This window comes from Chiloscyllium punctatum, chromosome 24, assembly GCF_047496795.1.
Source record: "Chiloscyllium punctatum isolate Juve2018m chromosome 24, sChiPun1.3, whole genome shotgun sequence".
Classification (NCBI taxonomy): domain Eukaryota; kingdom Metazoa; phylum Chordata; class Chondrichthyes; order Orectolobiformes; family Hemiscylliidae; genus Chiloscyllium; species Chiloscyllium punctatum.
Genome location: NC_092762.1, coordinates 12518971 through 12541092, shown reverse-complemented (window position 1 = coordinate 12541092; position 22122 = coordinate 12518971). Strand labels below are relative to the sequence as shown.

Here is a 22122-nt window from a genome sequence, read left to right as displayed (position 1 = left end):
CGGTCGTCTAACCAGAGTGAGTGAGGAGCGGGGCCAAAGCATTCTCGGAGAGTGAACGCTTCAGGATTGTTCAGAAAGCAAACTATTTTGCAGGATTGATCATTCTCACTACATAGTGGAGCATTAAACCTCTCTCATGAATCAATGTGAGATTTTTACAAAATAGTTGAGATGTAAATCTGATAACGTACATTAGGGAGATTTAAACAATCCTTGGATAAACACATGGTTGATTTTGCAAAAGTTTAGGGGGACGAGCTGAGAATAATTCACAGGTCGGCGTGAATAATTCACAGGTCGGTTTACACAATGCGACTAAGAAATTTATTTTCAAACTCCCAGAACGATTGGTAATTTACATACCTGGCTAGTATGGTAAAGTTGGAGCGAACAATCTATTTGCATACTAATGATCTCAATGACTGTAACTGGACAGAGTAACTGTTAATGACAAATATTTTACCCATGATCCTGTGCTGATATGAATATTCTCTATAAACTCACAGATAATCTCAGACGCACGCGCGGTTTGGTTTCTATGTGGAGCATGCGCAATGTCACATTGATCAGGACACAGAGAGAGAGACATGGAGCGGCTTTCTCCGGCAGCGGCTGCGATCGGCCTCAGAGAGCGGCGCTTAGAGCCGGTGTGTGGGAGCCTCGCCGGGAAAATGGAGCGGAGAGATTTCACAATTCCTGGATACAGGTTAAAAATAACTCGAAAAAGACCCTCCAGGCCCGGGTAAGGAGGTGGCGGTCTCTGATCAGGGAAGGGGCCCAGGGTCACGGCCGCCATTTGTTTGAGGGAAGAGGGAGCGCGGGACTGAGGGCCGCCATCTTGAGAAGGTCAAGGTGCAGGAGGGCGGGGCTCTGGGGGTCTGTAGAACAATCAGAGGAAAGGGAAGCCCCATTGTTATTGATTAATTCCACGAACACAGCTTCACTGGGCGATCCCACAGGAATATCCTCTCTCAGTCCTGCTGTGTGGTTTCACCCAATCAGAAACAGCAGCTCTCCTCCTCTCTCAGCTCCCCTTCTGTCCTTCCTGCAGCATCTGTCCCCTGGAACATTGAGCTGCCTGTCCTGTCCCTCCCTCAGCTGTTGTTTCTGGAATACCTGTGATATCCCAGTCCCATCTTCGATTACTTCACTAAAGACAGGAATGCACCCGATGGATTTTTCTTAACATCAGCAATTGTTTAATACTCACTTACAAGGTTTTAATTACATTGTTTTTGAAGCATTTACTTCACATTCAATCATTTGCAATGGTGGGATTAGAACCTGTGTCCAGAGAACACTTGCTGAGTTTCTGGATAAATTGTCACACAATAATGCCTCTAGGCCATCACTTCGCCTGCTCACAGTTTGTATATCCCAGTGCAACATGAATCAAAACCCTTTCTCCCTGCACAATTGTTTGACCCGGCATTCTGATGATGTGACTCGGTAACTTTCCATGTGGTATCCCTCACTGTGTGGGTCTAATTGCTGCCTCTGTCAGCATCTCTCACTTTTGAAGCTACTCCAGATCATGAGCCAACAGAATTCTCCACTCCAGAGAGATGAGGCAACACAGGTCAGGATTTTCCAGATCTCTGTGGGCTCAGTGCCATTCTATATGTGTAACCCTCAAAGCATTCGTCTAATTGCCCATTCTGCCTATTTCTGTGTCCTCTACAGGTACTCATGAAGTTCCAGACTCAATAGACTTGCCAACTGCTGGTTGGGACGATGGTTGGTCAGCCAGAAAGACAAAGTCAGGGAGGTCGGGAGTCTTCAATAAATCCTGCTGCCAGGTAAGATCATTCCAGTGCACAGAGCAGAAAGTAATAATCACCACGCCTGCTGCAAGTTTTGTTGCAATGAGACAGCATCGGGAGTTCCCAGTTATCAGTCCAGGCTTGTGCTTTCTTAGGGAGCATCAGAACAACTGAGGGGAAAGCAGGCCTCCCCCGAGAGGGTGGTAATGCTGCCTGGGATCTTTCTGTTCCTTTTTCCCTCTCCAACATTGTATCTATGGCTTGTATTGAGGACCAGTGTCTTCATTCATTCTAACTCCTATAACAGTTCCTATCTCTGTCATCTCCTCCCCTCTCACCAATTATTTCACATATTTGAAACCTCCCGTCCAGATGACCATCTGTATCGCTGTAACTTGCTTCAGTCTCTACAACATGCCGTGTCTCGATAGTCTCCTCCTCCAATAACTGGAGACAGAGGTTCTGTTTCTGTGTGGTATGACTCTTCGGCCGAGGTTTCCTAAATGGAATGAGTCAGAATTGCCTGTGTTTGGCCCATAGCCCTTCAAACCTTCTCCTCTCCATGTACCTGCTCGAGTGTCTTTTCCATGTTGTAATTGTACTTGTTTTTACCATTTCCTCTGGCAGTCCATTCCGTCTATGCACCATCCTCTGTGGATAATGTTGCCCCTCAGTTCCCTCTTTAAATCCTTGCTGTCTCACGTCACGTTTATGCCTCTATCTTTGGACTCACCTACCCTTGGCAATTCACCTTACTTAGACCATACATGGTTTCATAAACTTGTATAAGGTCACCCCGTGGCCTCCTCTGCCCAGGAAAAATATTGACGACAGAGTTACCAATATCTCCAACTCATGTACTCAATGCTCTCACCAATGCTCTCACAAGTGTGCCAATTGCCGCTTTCAACACCCTGTCGCCCTGTGATGCCAGTCAAAGGAACAATGTAACTGCACCCCTTGGTCTCTCTCTTTTCTACAACACTGTTCAGGGCCCAACCATTACCCGTGTTAGTCCTCCTTGGTTTGTCTGAACTAAATCCAACAACTGAATTAAACTCCATCTTTCATTCCTTGGCCCCTTCGTCTATCATTTTGGTCACATCTTGAGCAAACTCCAGTCAAGTTTGTGGGACATGTTTTCCCATGCACAAAGCCATGCTGGCTGTCCGTAATCAGGCCTTATCTTTCCAAATGCATGTAAGGCCTACCTCTCAGAATGACCTCCAACAACTGACCTACCCTGATGTCTGGCTCATCAGTCTGAAGTTCCCTGGCTTTCTCTTGCAGCCTTTCTTAATTAATGACACAACATTATAATCATAGTTGGAGAGTCAGACCGCACTGTTCAGTTAACGCTAACCATACTCTAAAACAGATCTCATCCCACCTGCCTGTTTCTGGATCATATCCCTTCAAACCGTTCCTATTCCTGTACTAATCTAAATGTCTGTTAAACATTTTAATTGTCCCCATGTTCTTGGGAAGTTCATTTCACACACAACCCACCCTCTGTGTAACAATGTGCCTCTCAAGTCTTTTTTTTTTTAAATGTCTCTCCTCTAAACTTAAAAATGTTGTGCCTTGTCTTGAAACTCCCCTGTCCATGGGAAAAGACAACTCCCATTAACTCTATCTATCCCCCACATGATTTTATAAACTTCTATGAGGTCATCTGTCAACATTCAGGTTTCAGTGAAAAATACCAACCTATTCAGCCTTTCTTTATACTGAAGCCTTTCGTACCCAGCCACATCCCAGTAAATCTCCTCCCAACCCTTTCCAACTTAATAATGTCCTTCCTATAACTGGGCGACCAGAACTGGACACAGTATTCCAGAAGAGGACTCACCAATGGCCTGTATAATCTCAATGCGACTTTCCAACTCCTATATCCAAAGGACTGAGCAATGAAAGCAAGTGAGGCAAGCACCTTTTTTTAAACTATCCTGTCTCTCCATGTCACAAACTTCAAAGAATTATGTAGCTGAACCCTGAGGTCCCTCTGTTCTACAACACTACTGAAGGTCTTGCCATTAATTGTATAAGCCCTACCCGGGTTTGTTGTACAAAATGCATTACCTCGCATTTATTCAGATTGAACTCCATCGATAGTTTTTCAGCCATTCACACCTTTCATCAGGATCCCTTTGTAATCCCAGAAAACCTTCTTCACTGTCCACAATGCCACCCTCCAGTCTAACAGCCTATCACACCTAGCTCTCTAAGTTACAAATATCTCTGTTAGGGGCCCTACAATTTCTTCACCAGCTTCCCACAATGTCCTGAGATCCATTTGATCAGGTCCTGGGGATTTATCTACCTTTGTGTTTTAAAACCTTCAGCACCTCCTTTTCTGTAATGTGGACTCATTTCAAGACATTGAGTCATAGAAATGTACAGCACAGAAACAGGCCCTTCGGACCAACTCCTGCATGACGTTTCTAGTCACATTTGCCACAATTTTCCCAATATCCCTCTGAACCCTTGCTATTCGTACACCCATCCACATGCCTTTTAAATGTATTTCTATCAGCCTCCACTATTTGCTCTGGCAGCTTATTCCATCCACTCTGCGGGAGCCAGTTATTCTTGAGGTTCCTTTGAAAAGTTTCCCTCGCCTGGGGAAATGACCTTGTCTATTTACCCTATCGATGACCATCATGATTTTAAACACCTTTTATCGGTTAACTCCACAGCTTCCCATGTTCAAGTGAAAACAGCCCCAGCCTATTCAGGCTTTTCCCTGAAGCACAAACCCTCCAACCCTGGCAACATCTTTGGTCATTTCTTCTGAACCCTTTCATGTTCCACAACATCCTTCCGATGGCATTGAGACCAGAATTGCACACAGTAATCCAATAGTGGTCAGGCCAAACACTGTTTAGTTCCCTGAGTGCCCCAGTCTTTATCCACAGTAAGTTCCAAAGTGAAATATTTGTTTCGGATCTTGTCGTTTCACACATTGTTGCCTTCATTGATCATTAAGGAGACCGGGTTTGTCCCGAGCTCTTCTTTTGCTCTTAATTCACTTGTAGAATCTCTTTGGATTCTCCTTAACTTTCTCTGCCAAAGCGATCTCGTGTCCCCTTATTACATTCCTGATTTCCACACTAAGTGTATTTCTACAGCCCCGATGATCCTGAAGGGATTCCCTTGAGTCAGCCAGTTATATCTGACATGTGACCCCCTTTTTCTTGACCACAGCCTCGAAACTCAGCCAGTGTTTCCAAATTCAGTCAGCATTGAGCTGCACACTAACAGGAACACGCTGGCGCTGAACGCTCCTTTTATCTTGGGTTTAAAATATTCCGACTTGCCAGATTTCCCTTTATCTGCAAATACTCTCCCCTGATCTACTTTAAAAAATCATGTCTAATACTATCTTGCTCCATTGAATAACTTTAACTTGTGGACCAGGCCTGTCCTTTTCCATCGCTATTTTCAAACTAATACAATTGTGGTAACTTTCCAATGTGCTCCCCCACTAACACCTCAGTCCCGTTCCCGACCTTGTTTCCCAAGGGGAGGTCAGGTTTGGCCCCATTCTCCAGTTGGGCCACTTACATAATGACTGGGAGTTTTCGGAACACACTTAACAAATTCCTTCTAACCAAATGCTTAACTTAGTAACAATCCCAGTCCAGGTTTGGAACGGTTAAGATCCCCTATCATTACAACCCTATTATTCTAAGAGATGTCTGAAATCTCCTGACATATTTGCTCCTCCATCTCCCATTGCCTATCGCTGTAGTCTGACCGTAGAAAACTAATGACCAATTTTTATTTCTCAGTTCCACTAATATCATTTAACTGGGCGATCCTACATGAATCCTCCCTCGAGGTACTGCTGGGATGTTTCCCCCAATCAAACCCACCAGCTCTCCTCCTGTTTTGCCTCCTGTTCTATCCTTCCTGTAGTATCTGTCTCCAGAACATTGAGCTGCTGGTCCTGTTGCTCCCTCAGCTGTGTTTCTGTAATATCTATGGGATCCCAATCCCATTTTCCCATCCATGCTCTGGGTTCATCTGCCTTATCTGTCTGGGCCTTTTGCATTGAAATAACTGCAGTTTAATCCACCAGTTTTCCCTAATTGTCTGCTATGTTCTTGCCTGCCTTGTCTACTTATATTGCTCTCTTGAACATTTGTACCAACCTCAACTTTCTTTCTGGCCTTACGAATCTTTGGGGTCACCCAGCCCTGCCAGACGAGTTTAAATCCCTTCGAGCAGCTCCAGCAACGTTCCCCACCAGGATGTGGGTCCCCCTCCTGCTCCCAGTTCAGGTGTATTCCCCACCCTGTCTACCTGTGCTGACACCTTCAGACATCCAGGGACTTGTTCACTAAGGTCCCTGTATTCCTCAGTTCTCCAGGAGGACCTACCATTCATGATGTATATCATTCATTTATTAGACTTCCCACAGTGCATTACCTCACAGTGACCAGAAGTAAACTCTGTCTGACATTACTCTGTTCAGTTTATCATCTGATCGATATCAGACTGCAGCCTGAGTCCATCCTCCTCACTGTGGACAACACCGTCGCCTTTCATATCATCTGCAAACCTACTAATGTTACCTTCTGCTTTCACATCCGAGTGATTAATGTCCATAATGAACAGCAATGGTTCCTGCACAGATCCCTGTGGTACACCCGCTGGGCAAAGGCTTTCAATCACAAAACCAACCCTCCACCAATTGTGGAGCCAATTTACCAACTGACCTTGGATCCCATGGGATCTTCCCTTTGGACCAGCCTTCCTTGTGGGACCTTGTCAAAGACCTTAATGAACTCCATATAAACCACATCATCTGCACTGCCCTCATCAATATCAGAGGACAGTCGTCTAGCAAATCCATACAGACAATCCCTAATGAAATTGCGGGGGGAATCCGTTTTTGGTGGATACATTCTTCCTCTTTTTGCAGTTGTGTGTACTGCAGTGTGTTGTGGCCCTTTTGAACAGTATTTTGATGCAACTTCTTTTGTGTGTGTTGAGGTGGTTGCTTTCATAGATCAGGACTTGGTCTGTGTGTGTGGCTTTCCTGTAAACCTTTGTGGTGAATTCTCCATTCGGTGTTCTCTGTACCGTCACGTCTAGGAATGGGAGTTGGTTGTCCTTTTCTTTCTCTCTTGTGAATCGGATTGCGGTGAGTGTGGCGTTGATGATCCGGTGTGTGTTCTCTATTTCTGTGTTTTTAATGATTACAAAGGTGTCCTCCACGTATCTGACCCAGAGTTTGGGTTGAATTTGCAGTAAGACTGTTTGTTCTAATCTTTGCATTACCACTTCTGCTATGAGTCCAGAGATGGGTGAGTCCATGGGTGTGCCGTTGATTTGTTCATATATTTGGTTGTTGAATGTGAAGTGTGTTGTGAGGCACAGGTCCAGTAGTTTGAGTATGCCGTCTTTGTTGATAGGTTCAACGTCCTGTTGTCTGTTCTGTATGTCCAGCAGGTTGGCTATTGTTTCTCTGGCTAGGGTTTTGTCGATAGAGGTGAACAGTGCCATTACATCAAATGAGACCATAGTTTCTACCTTGTCTATGTGTGTATTTCTGATGATGTCCAAGAATTCCTGTGTTGACTGTACAGAGTGTCTGGATCCGCTGATCAGGTGTTTCAGTTTCTGCTGTAATTCTTTAGCCAGTTTGTGTGATGGTGTCCCTGGTAGTGATACTATGGGTCTGAGTGGGATGTCTGGTTTGTGAACTTTAGGTAGTCCATAGAATCTGGGGGTGTTGTTGGTTTCAGTTTTCATTCCCTGTCGGTCAAACCTGGTTATCTGTCCGTTTTTTATTGATGGTTTCTCAGTGTGTTGTTTTTCCTATTGGTGAGCTGCGGGGTGGGGTGAAACTCCACGCAATTTCATCCACAGATGCCTAAGGGAAAGACAACGGAATGAAGACATGCCACGACCCAAAGGACTAGCCACACTACCATACATCAGGAACATTTCCGAACTGACAGCCAGACTACTGCGACCACTAGGACTCATAACAGCACACAAACCAACAGCCATTCTCAGACAACAACTCACCAGGACGATGGACCTGACCAGCATGAGCAAAACCAATGTAGTGTACAAAATCCCATGCAAGGACTGCACAAAACACTACATAGGACAAACAGGAAGACAGCTAATGATCCGCACCCATGAACACCAAACTGGCCACGAAACGACACGACCAGCTATCCTTAGTAGCCACACATGCAGATGACAAGCAACGTGAGTTCGACTGGGACAACACTACTATTATAGAACAAGCCAAACAGAGAACATCCAGGGAATTCCTCGAGGCATGGCACTCATCCACAGATTCAATCTATAAGCACATCGACCTGGACCCAATATACTGGCCACTGCAGCGGACAGCTGGATATGACAACCGCAAGCGGCAGATACAAATCACTATAAATCCCGGAGGAAAGATCACAGAAGCGCTTCACAGGAGGCTCCCAAGCACTGAGGATGTCACCTAGACAGGGGACGAAACGTCTGCAACACAAATTCCCAACTCGGTGAACAGAACCACAACAACGAGCACCCATGCTACAGATCTTCTCCCAAACTTTGAAGCCCTTTAGACTCTACAAAGCACCGTCATGAACAAGCCACCATCTCTCTATTTCCTTTGCCTTGTTCAGTGTCTGCAACTTTCGCTGTATCTTCCAGTAAAGTTCTTTAGATACTGCAGGTCTGCCTAGCTTACCAGATAACCTGTTTCATCCCCTACAGCTCCCTCAATCACTGTAACACCCTCTGCTCTGTCTAATCCTCCTCTTTCCCACTGTCTTCCATGCACAACGGCGATCCTGTAAGAGAGCAGTGGGGAATGGGATGTTATAAATCTCAGCTGAGGCTTGAGGCCTACCATTACCTGGGAGTCACAAGGGGAGAGAACCTGAGAGAGAGCAGCACAGAGCGGGAGAATATAAATCAGCAGCGAGGGTCAAGGCCGACTGGGACTTGGATTTGGATAAAAAGCAGAGCAGGAGGCTCGAAATCAGCACCGAGTCACAGAGGGAGTGACCGTGTGAGGGAGCAACTTGGAGCAGGAGCTTGAGGCTGACTCACACCTGGGAGAATATAAATCAGCCCTGAGGATCGAGGCCTAGTTGTACCTGGGAGTCACAGAGACGGTGACCCTGTGAGGGCGCAGACTGGAGTGAGAGCTGGATAATTACACGTCCGAGGAGACACATCACTGTGTGTGCACGTGTCCCTCCATTGTTCTGTGTTTGTGTGTGTATGCGTGTGTGTGTCCCCTTCCCTCGCTGTGTGTGTGTAACTCTCCTCACTTGTGTGTTTGTACCTCCCTTGCTGTGTGTGAGCATGTCCCTCCTTCACGATGTGTGTGAGCATATCCCTCCCTCACTGTGTGTGTGCATGTCCCTCCTTCGCTGTGTGTTTTTATTTGTGTGTGCGTATGCGTGTGTGTCACCATCCCTCACTTTGTGTGTGTGTGTCCCCTCTCGCTTTCTGAGCAATGTCCCACCCTCGCTGTGTCTGCGTGTCTCAACCTTCTTGTGTGTGTGCGTGTCCCACCCTCGCTGTGTGCGTGTGCCCCTCTTGCAGTGTGTGAGGGTGTCCTCTCCTCGCTCTGTATGTGTGTGTATGCATATCACTGACTCACTGTGTGTCTGTGTGTCCCTCCCTCGCTGTGTGTGTGTGTGTGTGTGTGCGCGCGCGCCCCTCTCTCACTGTGTGCGCGTCGCACTTGCTTTGTGTGTGTGTCCCTCCCTCGCTGTGTGTGTGTGTGTCCCTCCCTCGCTGTGTGTGTGTGTGTCCCTCCCTCGCTGTGTGTGTGTGTGTCCCTCCCTCGCTGTGTGTGTGTGTGTGTCCCTCATCGCTGTGTGTGTGTCTGCGTGTCCCTCCTTCACTTTGCGTGTGTGTGTCCCTGTCCCTCACTGTGTGTGTCCCTCCCTCGCCGTGTGTCTGCATGTATCCCCCTCACTGTGTGTATGTGTGTGTCCCTCCATCGCTTTGCATGTGTGTGCACCCTCTCAATTTGTGTGCACATGCCCTCCCCCTCGTGGTGTGTGTGCTTGTCCCTCCTTCACTGTGTGTCCCTCTCTCGCTATGTGTGTGCGTGTCGCTTCCTCGCTGTGTGTGTGTGTCCCTCCCTCGCTGTGTGTGTCCATGCTCCCTCCCTCGCTGCGTGTCTCAGCGTGTCCCTCCCTTGCTCTGTGTGTGTGTGTCACTCCCTCACTGTGTGTGTGTCCCTCGCTCTCTGTGTATGTGCGCATGCATTTCCTTTCCTCACTGACTGTGCATGTCCTTCCCTCACTGTGTCTGTGTGTGTGTCCCTTCGCTGCGTGTCCCTCCCTCGCTCTGCGTGTGTGTGTTCCTCCCTCGCTGTGTGTGTGCGTGTCCCTCCCTTGCTCTGTGTGTGTGTGTGTGTGTGTGTGTGTGTGTGTCTCCTCACTGTGTGTATGTGTGTGTGTGTCCCTCTTGCTGTGCGAGTGTGTGCTTGGCCCTCCCTCGTTGGGTGAGCATGTGTCTCCCCCCTCGCTGTGTGGGCGTGTGTCCCTCTCTTGCTGTGTGTGTGTGTGTGTGTGTGTGTGTGTGTGTGTGTGTGTGTGTGTGTGTAACTCTTTCGCTGTGTCTGTCTGTGTTTGTGTGCTTTCTCATGCATGTGTCGCTCCCTCGCTGTCTGTGTGTGCGTGTCCCTCCCTCGCTCTGTGTGTGCGTGTCCCTCCTTTGCTTTGCGTGTGTGTGCCCCCTCTCAATTTGTGTGCACATGCCCTCCCCCTCGTGGTGTGTGTGCTTGTCCCTCCTTTGCTGTGTGTCCCTCCCTCGCTGTGTGTGTGCGTGTCCCTCCCTTGCTCTGTGTGTGTGTGTGTGTGTGTCCCTCCTCACTGTGTGTGTGTGTGTGTGTGTGTGTCCCTCCTCACTGTGTGTGTGTGTGTGTGTGTGTCCCTCCTCACTGTGTGTGTGTGTGTGTGTGTGTGTGTCCCTCCTCACTGTGTGTGTGTGTGTCCCTCCTCACTGTGTGTGTGTGTGTCCCTCCTCACTGTGTGTGTGTGTGTGTGTGTGTGTGTCCCTCCCTCACTGTGTGTGTGTGTGTCCCTCCCTCACTGTGTGTGTGTGTGTCCCTCCTCACTGTGTGTGTGTGTGTGTGTGTGTGTGTGTGTCCCTCCTCACTGTGTGTGTGTGTGTGTGTGTGTGTCCCTCCTCACTGTGTGTGTGTGTGTGTGTGTGTGTGTCCCTCCTCACTGTATGTGTGTGTGTGTGTGTCCCTCCTCACTGTGTGTGTGTGTGTGTGTGTCCCTCCTCACTGTGTGTGTGTGTCCCTCCTCACTGTGTGTGTGTGTCCCTCCTCACTGTGTGTGTGTGTGTGTGTGTGTGTGTGTCCCTCCTCACTGTGTGTGTGTGTGTGTGTGTGTGTGTCCCTCCTCACTGTGTGTGTGTGTGTGTGTGTGTGTCCCTCCTCACTGTGTGTGTGTGTGTGTGTGTGTGTGTGTGTGTGTCCCTCCTCACTGTGTGTGTGTGTGTGTGTGTGTGTGTGTGTGTGTGTGTCCCTCCCTCACTGTGTGTGTGTGTGTGTGTGTGTGTGTGTGTGTGTGTGCGTGTCCCTCCCTCGCTGTGTATGTGTGAGATCCCCCCCTTCGCTGTGTATGTGTGTGTGCGTGTGTTTGTCCCTCTTGCTGTGCATGGCCCTCCGTCGCTGTGTGCATGTGTCTCCCCCTCGCTGTGTGTGTGCGTGACCCTCTCTTGCTCTGTGTGTGTGTGTGTGTGTGTGTGACCCTCCCTCGCTGTGTGTGTGTGTGTGTGTGTGTGTGTGTGTGTGTGTGTGTCCATGTCCCTCACTGGCTGTGTGTGTGCGTGCCCCTCTCTCGCTGTGTGTCTGTGTTTGTGTGCTTGGGCATGAGCGTGTCCATCCCTCTCTGTGTGTACGTGTCCCCTCTTGTTGTGAGTATGTGTGACCCTTTTACAGTGTATGTGAGTGTCCTTCCCTCGCTGCGTGTGTGTGTGTGTGTGTGTGCCCCTTCCTTGCTGTGTGTCTATGCGCGTGTCCCTCCCTTGCTTTGTGCGTGTGTGTGTGTGCCTCTTGCTGTGTGTGCGCGTGTCACTTCCTCGCTTTGTGAGTGTGTATCCCTCCCTTGTTCTTTGTGCATATCCCCACCATTGTGTGTCCGCATCGCCCCTCGCTGTGTGAGTGCCTGTCCCCTCTTGCTGTGTGTGCGTGTGTCCCTCCCTCGCCATGTCTGTGTGTGTCCCGTCTCGCTGTGTGTGTGTGCCCCCTCTCAATTTCTGTGCACATGCCATCCCCCTCACCGTGTGTCTGCTTGTCCCTCATTCCCTGTGTGTGCGTGTGTCCTTCCCTTGCTGTTTATGTGCGTGTCCGTCTCTCACTCTGTGTGTTGGTGTATATCCCTCCCTCGCTGTGTGTGTGCATGTCCTTCCCTCGCTGTGTGTGCGTGTCCTCCCTCGCTGTGTGTGTGCATGTCCTTCCCTCCGTGTGTGTGTGTGTGTCCCACTCTCACTGTGTGTGTGTCCCTCTTGTTGTGAGTATGTGTGTCCCTTTTGCAGTGTATGTGAGTGTCCCTCCCTCGGTGTGTGTGTGTGTGTATGCATGCGTGTCAATTCCTCACTGTGCGTCACGCTGTGTGAGTTTGTGTGTGTGTCCCTCCATGGCTTTGTGTGTGTGTGTGTGTGTGTGTCCCTCCCTTGCTCTTTGTGTATATTCCCCTCGCTGTGTGAGTGCATGTCCCCCCTTGCTCTGTGTGATTGTGTCCCTCCCTCGCTGTGTCAGTGCCTGTCCCACTCACTGTGTGTGCGTGTCCCCTCACTTTCTGTGCACATTTCCTCCCCCCTCGCCGTGTGTGTGCTTGTCCCTCCTTCCCTGTGTGTGTGTCCCTCCCTCGCTGCATGTCTCAGCACGTCCCTCTCTCGCTGTGTGTGTGTGTATCTCTTCCTCGCTGTGTGTGTGTACGTGTCACATCCTCACAGTATGTGTTCTTGTGTCACCCCTTCACTGCGTGTCCCTCACTCGCTGTGTGTGTGCGTGTCCCTCCCTCGCTGTGTGTGTGTATATGTGTGTATGTGCGTGTCCCTCCCTCTGTGTGTGTGTGTGTGTGTGTGTTTGTGTGTTACCCTCCCTTGCTGTGTGTGCATATCCCTCCCTGGTTGTGTGTGTGCGTGCGTGTCCCTCTCTTGCTCTGTGTGTGTGTGTGTAAGTGTACCTCTTGCTGTGCGTGTGTGTGCATGTGTCTCCCCCTCGCTGTGTTTGCGAGTGTCCCTCTCTTGCTCTGTGTGTGTCTGTGTTTGTGTGTCCCTGCCTCACTGTGTGTCTGCGTGTATCCCCCTCTCACTGTGTGTGTTTGCATGTCACTCCTTCACATTGCGCGTGTGTGTGTCCCCGTCCCTCGCTCTGTGTGTGTCCCTCACTCTCTCTCTGTGTATGTGCGCATGCATGTCTTTCCCTCACTGTGCCTGTGTGTGTGTCCCTTCGCTGAGTGTCCCTCCCTCACTGTGTGTGTACGTCCTCCCTCACTCTGTGCGTGTGTGCTTGTCCCTCTCTCGCTCTGTTTATGTGCGTGTCCCTCCCTCGCTGTGTAAGTATGACTTTCCACCCTTGCTCTGTGTGTGTGTGTGTGTGTGTTCCTCTTGCTGTGCGAGTGTGTGCTTGGCCCTCCCTCGTTGAGTGAGCATGTGTCTCCCCCCTCGCTGTGTGTGTGCGTGTCCCTCTCTTGCTGTGAGTGTGTGTCCCTCACTTGCTCTGTGTGTGTGCGTGTCCTTCCCTGCCTCACTGTGTGTGTTTGTGTGTGTGTGTCACTCTCTCACTGTATGTGTACGTTTCACTCCCTCGCTGTTTGTGTGTCCCTCGCTCGCTGTGTGTGTGAGTGTGTGTGTGTCCCTCCCTCGCTCTGTGTGTGTGTGTGTGTGTGTGTCCCCATTGCTGTGTATGTGCGTGTCCCTCCCTCGCTGTGTATGTGTGACTTTTCCCCCTTGCTCTGTGTGTGTTTGTGTGTGTTTGTGTGTATGTGTGTCCCTCCCTTGCTCTTTGTGTATATCCCCATCACTGTGTGAGTGCATGTCCCCCCTTGCTGTGTGTGCCTGTGTCCCTCCCTCGCCGTGTCAGTGTGTGTCCCCTCTCACTGTGTGTGCGTGCCCCCTCTCACTTTCTGTGCACATTTCCTCCCCCTCGTCATGTGTGTGCTTGTTCCTCCTTCTGTGTGTGTGTGTGTGTGTCTCCCTCGCTGTGTATGTGTATGTCTGTCCCTCGCTGTGTGTGCCTGTCCCTCCCACACTGTTTGTGCATGTCCTTCCCTCCCTAGCTCTGTGTGTGTGTGTTTGTGTGTGTGTCCCTCCCTCGCTGTGTGTGTCATGTCCCTCCCTGGATGTGTGTGTGTGTGTATGTGTGACTTTCCCCCCTTGCTCTGTGTATGTGTGTGTGTGTCCCTCTTGCTGTGTGTGTGTCCCACCCTTGCTCTTTGTGTATATCCCTCTCACTGTATGTGCGCATCTCCCCTCGGTGTGTGAGTGCATGTCCCCCCTCGCTGTGTGTGCGCGTATCCCTCCCTCGCTGTGCCTGTGCGTATCCCCAGTCGCTGTGTGTGCGTGCACCCTCTCAATTTCTGTGCACTTGCCCTCCCCCTCGCCGTGTGTCTACTTGTCCCTCCTTCCCTGTGTGTGGGTGTCCCTCCCTCGCTGTGTGTGTGCATATCCCTCCCTCGCCGTGTGTGTGGGTGTCCCTTCCTTACTGTGTGTGTGTACGTGTCATATCCTCACTATATGTGTTTGTGTGTCCCCCCTTCACTGCGTGTCCCTCCCTCGCTGTGTGTGTGTGTGTGTGTGTGTGTGTGTGTAAGTGTGTCTCCTCCCATGCTGTGAGTGTGCGTGTCCCCCTTGCTGTTGTGTGTGTGTGCGTGTCCCTCCCTCGCTGTGTATGTGTGAGATCCCCCCCTTTGCTGTGTATGTGTGTGTGCATGTGTTTGTCCCTGTTGCTGTGCATGGCCCTCCGTCGCTGTGTGCATGTGTCTCCCCCTCGCTGTGTGTGTGTGTGTCCCTCTCTTGCTCTGTGTGTGTGTGTGTTTGTGTGTGACCCTCCCTCGCTGTGTGTGCGTGTCCCTCTCTTGCTCTGTGTGTGTGTGTGTGTGTGTGTGTGTGTGTGTGTCCCTCTAGATGTGCACGCGTGTGTGTGGCCTTCCCTCTTGTGTGTGCATGTGTCTCCTCCTCGCTGTGTTTGTGAGTGTCCCTCTCTTGCTTTGTTTGTGTGTGTGTGTGTGTGTGTGTGTGTGTGTGTGTGTGTGTGTGTGTGTGTTGGACCTCCCTCGCTGTGTGTGCATGTGTCTCACCCTCGCTGGTGTGTTTGCGAGTGTTCCTCTCTTGCTCTGTGTGTGCGTGTTTCTGTGCGTGAGTTCCTCCCTCGCTGCATGTGTCTGTGTTTCTGTGCTTGCACATGTCCCTCCCTCACTGTGTGTGTGCCCCCCACTTGCTGTGAGAATGTGTGTCCCTCTAGGAGTGTATGTGCGTATCCCACCCTCGCTTTGTGTGTGTGTGTCCCTCTTGCTCTGTGTGCGCGTGTCACTCCCTCGCTCTTTGTTTGTGTGTGTTTGTGTGTGTATGTGTCCCTCCATTGCTCTTTGTGTATATCCCCTCATTGTGTCTGCGCTTCCCCCCTCGTTGTGTGTGCGTGTCCCTCCCTCGCTGTGTGTGTGCGTGCCCCCTCTCAATTTCTGTCCACATGCCCTCCCCCTCGACATGTGTGAGCTTGTCCCTCCTTCGCAGTGTGTGCGTGTCCCTCCTTGCAGTGTATGTGCGTGTACCTCCCTCGCTGTGTGTCTGCGTGTATTCCCCTCACCGTAAGAGTGTGTGTTTGTCCCTACCTCGCTGTGTGTGGGCGTCTCTCCCTTGCTCTGTGTTTGTTTGTGTGTATGTGTGCGTGTCCCTCCTTCGCTTTACGTGTGTGTGTCCCCGTTCCCGCTGTGTGTATGTGCGCGTCCCTCCCTCGCTGTGTGTGTGTGTGTTCCTGTCCCTCGCAGTGTGTCTGTCTGTATTCCCCTCACTGTGTGTCTGTTTGCGTGTCCCTCCCTCGCTTTGCGTGTGTGTGCCCCCTCTCAATTTGTGTGCACGTGCCTTCCCCCTCGCTGTGTGTGTGCGTGTCCCTCCCTCGCTGTGTGTGTGCGTGTCCCTCCCTCGCTGTGTGTGTGCGTGTCCCTCCCTCGCTGTGTGTGTGCGTGTCGCTCCCTCACTGCGTGTCTCAGTGTGTCCCTCCCTCGCTGTGTGTGCATGTCCTTCCCTCTCTGTCTGTGTGTGTATGTGTGTTCCCCTTCGCTGCGTGTCTGTGCGTGTCCCTCCCTCGCTGTGTGTGAGTGTGTGTGTGTATCTCCCTCGCTGTGTGCGTGTCCCTCCCTCGCTGTGTATGTGCATGTCCCCTCCCTCACTGCGTGTTTCAGCATGTCCCTCCCTCGCTGTGTGTGCATGTCCTTCCCTCACTGTCTGTGAGTGTGTGTGTGTGTGTGTGTGTCCCTTCGCTGCATGTCTGTGTGTGTCCCTCACTTGCTGTGTGTGTGCGTGTCTCTTTCCTGCTGTGTGTGTGCATGTCCCTCCCTCGCTGTGTGTGTGCGCGTGTCCCTCCCTCGCTGTGTGTGTGCGCGTGTCCCTCCCTCGCTGTGTGTGTGCGCGTGTCCCTCCCTCGCTGTGTGTGCGCGTGTCCCTCCCTCGCTGTATATGTGTGTCCCTCCCTCGCTGTGTATGTGTGTCCCTCCCTCGCTGTGTATGTGTGTCCCTTCCTCACTGTGTATGTGTGTCCCTTCCTCGCTGTGTATGTGTGTCCCTTCCTCGCTGTGTATGTGTGTCCCTTCCTCGCTGTGTATGTGTGTCCCTTCCTCGCTGTGTATGTGTGTCCCTCCCTCGCTGTGTGTGTGTCCCTCCCTTGTTGTGTGCGTGTGTCCCTCCCTCGCTTCGTGTGTGTGCGTGTGTCCCTCCCTCGATTTGCGTATGTGTCCCTCCCTCACTGTGTGTCTGCGTGTATCCCCTCACTGTGTGTGTGTGTGTGTGTGTGTGTGTGTGTGTGTGTGTGTGTGTGTCCAAAATTTGCACCATCAGTGAATTGGCCATCATAAATTGACTGTGGTATTCAGGAATGTGTGGTTTAAGTAAGTTCACCACGAGAAATTCAGGGTTTAATGTATAGGTAGAGGGGTGGGTCTGGGTAGGATGCTCTTCAGAGTTTTGGAATGGACTGGTTGGGCCGAATGGCCTGGTTGCACACGATGGCGATTCTATTCAGGTTATTGTCCAGCCCTGTCAACCATCCCCGTCTCTTACACCTTGCCTTATCCCCAATATTCTCCTAAACACTGTAATCTCCTCCAGACTCTAAAACACTCCTTGGCGATGTAACCTTCTCCAGTCCTTACAAAGATCGATATGTCTGTCACCTCTTCCTGCTTTTTGAACCCTCCCTATAACTATTCCCATTTGGTACAGCACTCCCAATCATTGTTCCCTCTTGAAACTCCCATAAACATTTGTATCTCTGAAAACTCATCTGGACTGTCTCAACTTCCCTTTGACAGTTACGTGCTGAGACCTGCTCTATATCAGTGAAGTAATTAAGTCTTGGCAACACTCACTGTTATAACCTCCCTCCAGCTTTACAGCACCGAGGATCTGTAGAAGCTCTTTTCAACCCGACAGCCATCTCTGTGTCTGTAATCTCCTCCACTCCCCATAATACATTCTCTCTGAGCTCCTCTGTTGTCCACTAAACACTCCCTGACACTGTCTGTATCAGTGTAACCTTGTCCAAAAACACAACCTTCCTGATCTGTGTAAATCTCTGGCCCACTCACTCCGTCTAACAATACAACCCTCCGTGTTTGTGTATTCACCTTCAGTCCCTACTCACCTCCCTATCTGTGTAACCTAATCCATACATTTTTGCTTCAGTCTCTTCAACTGTCCCTGTCAGTGTAACCTCTTCCAGACGTGAAAACTCTCCTCTTTTTGACTTACTCAGACCACACAACCCTCACTATCGATAACCTACTCCTGTCTGAGAAACCTACCTCTGCAAATTGCTCCAACTCTTCAACTCTCCATAAGCTCCTGCAGCTCTTACATCCCTCCCTATCTACCAAATCTCTTCCAGTCCCTAAACACCAACAGTCTGTGGAGACCCGACCACCATCCCTATCAGTGTAATCCTCTCAGGTCTCTGCAGTAATCCTGATCTGTCGAACTCACTCCATGCCTGTGCCTCTCCCAATCCAGTCCCTACAAAACCCACTATCTATTTAACACCCTCCTGTCACTATCACCCCCATGTCAATGTAAGCTCCTCCTGTGTCTCCACCATCTACCCATCTCCATAACCTTGTCCAGCTCTTACATCACTATCTGTTTAAACGTTTCCTTCCTCTCCAACTTCCTCCTGTTTGTGCTATGCTCCCTTATCTGTGAAACTGTTTCTGACCAAAATTGTTATCCCTGTCTCTGAAAAGAAATCCAGATTCCACAGCCTCCATAACCCCCAGAACGTGAGCCTTCCTATGTCTATAAACATCTTCAGTCATGACTACCCTCCATATCTCTGTTTGTTCTTCCAGTCGATACAAATATCTTTATCTCTGTAATCTGCTCAGCTCCCTAAAACAGTCCCTGTCTGTGAACCAGCCCTGTCCTACAAACATCCTTATCCCTGTAAACTTCTCCATCCCTCCCAACATTCCCATCTCCATGAATCCCTGTCAGCCCTACAGCTCTCCACATTTCTGTAACCTCCTGTGGCTCTATGGTCCTCCCTCCCTGTGAAACCACCTCCCCTACCCACATCCCTCCCAATCTGGGTCCTCTGCTCCAGATCAGACCATTGCTGTCTCTGTAAACACCTGCACTCCTGACAACTCTTCCCATTTGTGTAACCTCGTTCAGCCCCCATACTCTCCAGCTTCCTGAATCCTCTTCCTGCCATTGCAACTAAAACCACATGTTTCTGTAATATCCACCAGTGCTTACACCCTCCCCAACTCAGTAACCACTTGCAGTCCTAACAAAACACCTAAACTGTGAAACCTCTCATTACCCTACAATCCTCCCTCCCTCCTCAAATGCCTTCATCACCATGAATCCTCACAATTATTGAAGCCTCCTTTTGGCATTGCAACCCTTCTAATGGCTGCAAAATCCTCCTGTCCTGATATCCCTCCCTGACTCTGTAACCCCCCACAACCCTCCAGTGCCCTTCTGGGGATCATGGCAGAGGAGGGAAGATTTGTAAAGTCCGAGCCATGTTACAGAGGTAGAATTCTGGGAATTACCGATTTGGTCGAATGTCTGTGGTCTGCAGATTATTGGTGAGGACTCTAAAGACAGGATTTATTACTACTTGGAAAACCATAGTTAAATTAGCCACAGTCATTATGGGTTTGTGAAGGGTCAGTTCATGCCTCACAAACCTTATTGAATTCTTTGAGGATATGGCAGAATATGTTAATGGCTCATTCAGAAAAGAAGGATGATTGGGATACAGGGAAATCTGTCTGTCTGGATACAGGATTGGATGGCCCAGAGAAGACAGAGGGTTGCAGCAGATGGACAGTATTGAGCCTGGAGCTCAGTGACCAGTGGGGTTCTGTAACAATCGGCTCTGGGACTCTGCTCTCTGTGATTTTTATAAATGACTTGGATGTAGATGTTGGAGAGTAGGTTAGGAAGTTTGCCAATGACATGAAGGTTGGTGGAGTGGTGGGGAATGTGGAGGGCTGTTGTAGGTTGCAATGGGACATTGACAGGACGCAGAGCTGGGCTGGAAGTGGCAGATGGAGTTCAATCTGGAAAAGTGTGAAGTGATTCATTCTGGAAGTTTGAACTTGAAAACAGAATACAGGGTGAAAGGCAGACGACTTGGCAGTGCGGAGGGACAGAGATCATGGGGCCCGTGTCCATCGATCCTTCAAAATCGCCACGCACGTTGGTAGGGTTGTTAAAAAGGCATATGTTGTGTTGGCTCCCCTTAGAAGGGGATTGACTGTAAGAGCTGTGAGGTTTTACTGCATCTTTATAGCGTCCTGGTGAGACCATACATGGAATATTGTGTTCAGTTCTGGTCCCCTGTTTACAGGAAGGCTGTGCAAGTTTTAGAGACCGTACACAGGAGATTTACCAAGATACTGCCTGGAATGGAGGGCAGTTCTTACGAAGAAAGGTAGAGGGAGCTCAAGCTTTTTTCATTGGAGAAGGGGTGGGGTGACTTGTTAGAGGTAAACAAGATGATAAGTGGCACAGAGTGAGTGAATAGTCAGAGACTTTTCCTCCTCTGGCATAAATGGCTATTACAAGGGGGTGTAATTTTAAGGTGAATGGAGGATGGATAAGAGGATAGAGAATGGTAGGTGGTTGGATGGACTGCGATGGTAAAATTAGACACATCTGGGACATTTAATAGACTCTTGGACAGACACATGGATAATAGTAAAATGAAGGGTATGTAGTTTATTTTGATCTTGCAGTTGGATAAAAGGTTAGCATGAAATCATGGCCGAAAGGTCTTGTGCTGAACTGTTCTGCGTTCTGTGTTCTGTCTGGTAAACTGGGGAATAAGCTCAGATCAGTGTAAAAGGATATGGCATTCAGGAGGAGCTAGTGAACTGGATACAAAATTTCCTTGATGATTGTAGACATAGGGTGATGGGAGACATGTTGTTTTTCTGACTGGAGACATGTGACCAGCGATGAAGTGGGCCCACTGTTGTTTGTTATTTGGATAAATGGTTTGGATGGGAATATTGGTTTTGTGGTAAGTAATTGTTTTGGGTAACACTGAAATTGGTGGTAAAGTGGTCAGGTTATCTGTGATACAACAGGATGAACAGTACTGCTGGGATAGTGGGCTGAAGAATAGCAGATGGAGTTTAATTAGATAAAGGTGAGGTGTTCCATTTTGGTGAAACAAACCAGGGTGGGACCTGTACAGTTAATGTTCGGGCCCTGGGTAGTGTTGTCAGTCAGTGACCCAGTGACCCAGGTACACAGTTCTTTGAAAGTGGTGTCACAGGTAGACAGGCTGGTGAAGCAGGTGTTTGGGACGGTTACCTTCATTGGGGAGAGCATTAAGAGTAAGAGTTGGGATGTCATGTTGTGGCTGTAAAATACATTGGTGGGGCCACCATTAAAACATTGTTGATCAGGAGGAAGAACACATCTAGTTCACTAACCTCCTTTAGGGAAGGTCATCAAATATTCTAACCTGGTCTGGACGACATGTGACTCCAGACCCACAGCAATATGGCTGACTCTGAGCTACCCTCTGGGTAATTAGCAGAGGGTTCAAAGAACGTTGTTCCAGGCAGTGACACCCACTTCCCATGAATGAATATATAAGAATACCTATGTCCCTCCGTACCTCTGCAAACCCCTCCATTGCAGCAATCCGTCCTAGCTTTGTAACACCCTGACCCCTCTCTGTAACACTCCTACCACCTCCAGCACCTTCACCTCTCCCTGTTCCTATTGTGTCAATGAACCCTGACCGTGGCTCCCCTTCCCACAGCCCTCCTCCTGCGAGCAGACCCATTGTAATCCATTAACATTTACTCCTAAAACACTCTCTCACTTCAGGATTTTAAGTACTTTTTGGTGATCTTCTCAGCCTCATAATCCAGTATGATTCCCTTTGTCCTGAGTGAGGTATCAGTGGGAATTTCTTGTTGAGGTTTTTACTATTTCAATCGAATGTCCTTTTGTTGAGTATTTTGCATTGTCCCTTCAAATGTTTTCCACTGTTCATTTACAGACACATATTTCAGTCTGTTTAGCCTATTTACCTTGGTTAATTCTCCTCTCAAACTCATGTCATTGGCTATTTTTGTTTCTAGTTGTAGCTTGTCCTTTCTGTGATTCACTTTAAAACTTTATATTTATTTAAACTGCACTTTATCACAATTTCCCGAAGGATCTCTGCAGGTGACATTACTCATTCACTAAGTTTCATTACACAGTCGCTCTTCGATAGTTATGTCCCTTAACAGTTGCACAATGTGTTTTTCAAAGAAACACTGAAAAAAAAATTAACCGAACTCCTCTTCCAATATCAATGTTGACTGTGTGTTTGTCCCAGATTATACAAATATTGAAGTTTCCAAAATTATCACAATGCCTTTGTTAAAAAAATTCCAATGAGTTCCTGTTTAATGCAGTGATGAGCAATGAAACGCTGTTCATTGGCTAAAACTGTTCTGCTGCTTGTGTCCTTGGCAAGAAGTAGCCAGAATTTACATTCAGACTGACTCTACTTCATGATCTGCAGCCAAATGCTTTCTCTGTCATGCCTTTGTTATCCATTATTGTTAGCGTTGCCCATTTTGCCTGAGTTTGCACATGATTACGAACCACTGAATATTTT

At 49.1% G+C, this 22122-nt stretch overlaps 1 long non-coding RNA gene across 1 annotated transcript in view; it reads left to right on the top strand.

The window, feature by feature from the left end:
- Window positions 1-680: 680 nt before the first annotated feature.
- LOC140494443 (uncharacterized) overlaps window positions 681-22122 on the top strand; it is an 81739-nt gene continuing 60297 nt past the window's right edge. The window contains exons 1-2 of the long non-coding RNA XR_011963965.1: window positions 681-742; window positions 1684-1799. This is a non-coding gene — a long non-coding RNA (uncharacterized lncRNA). The remainder of the gene's footprint in view (window positions 743-1683; window positions 1800-22122) is intronic.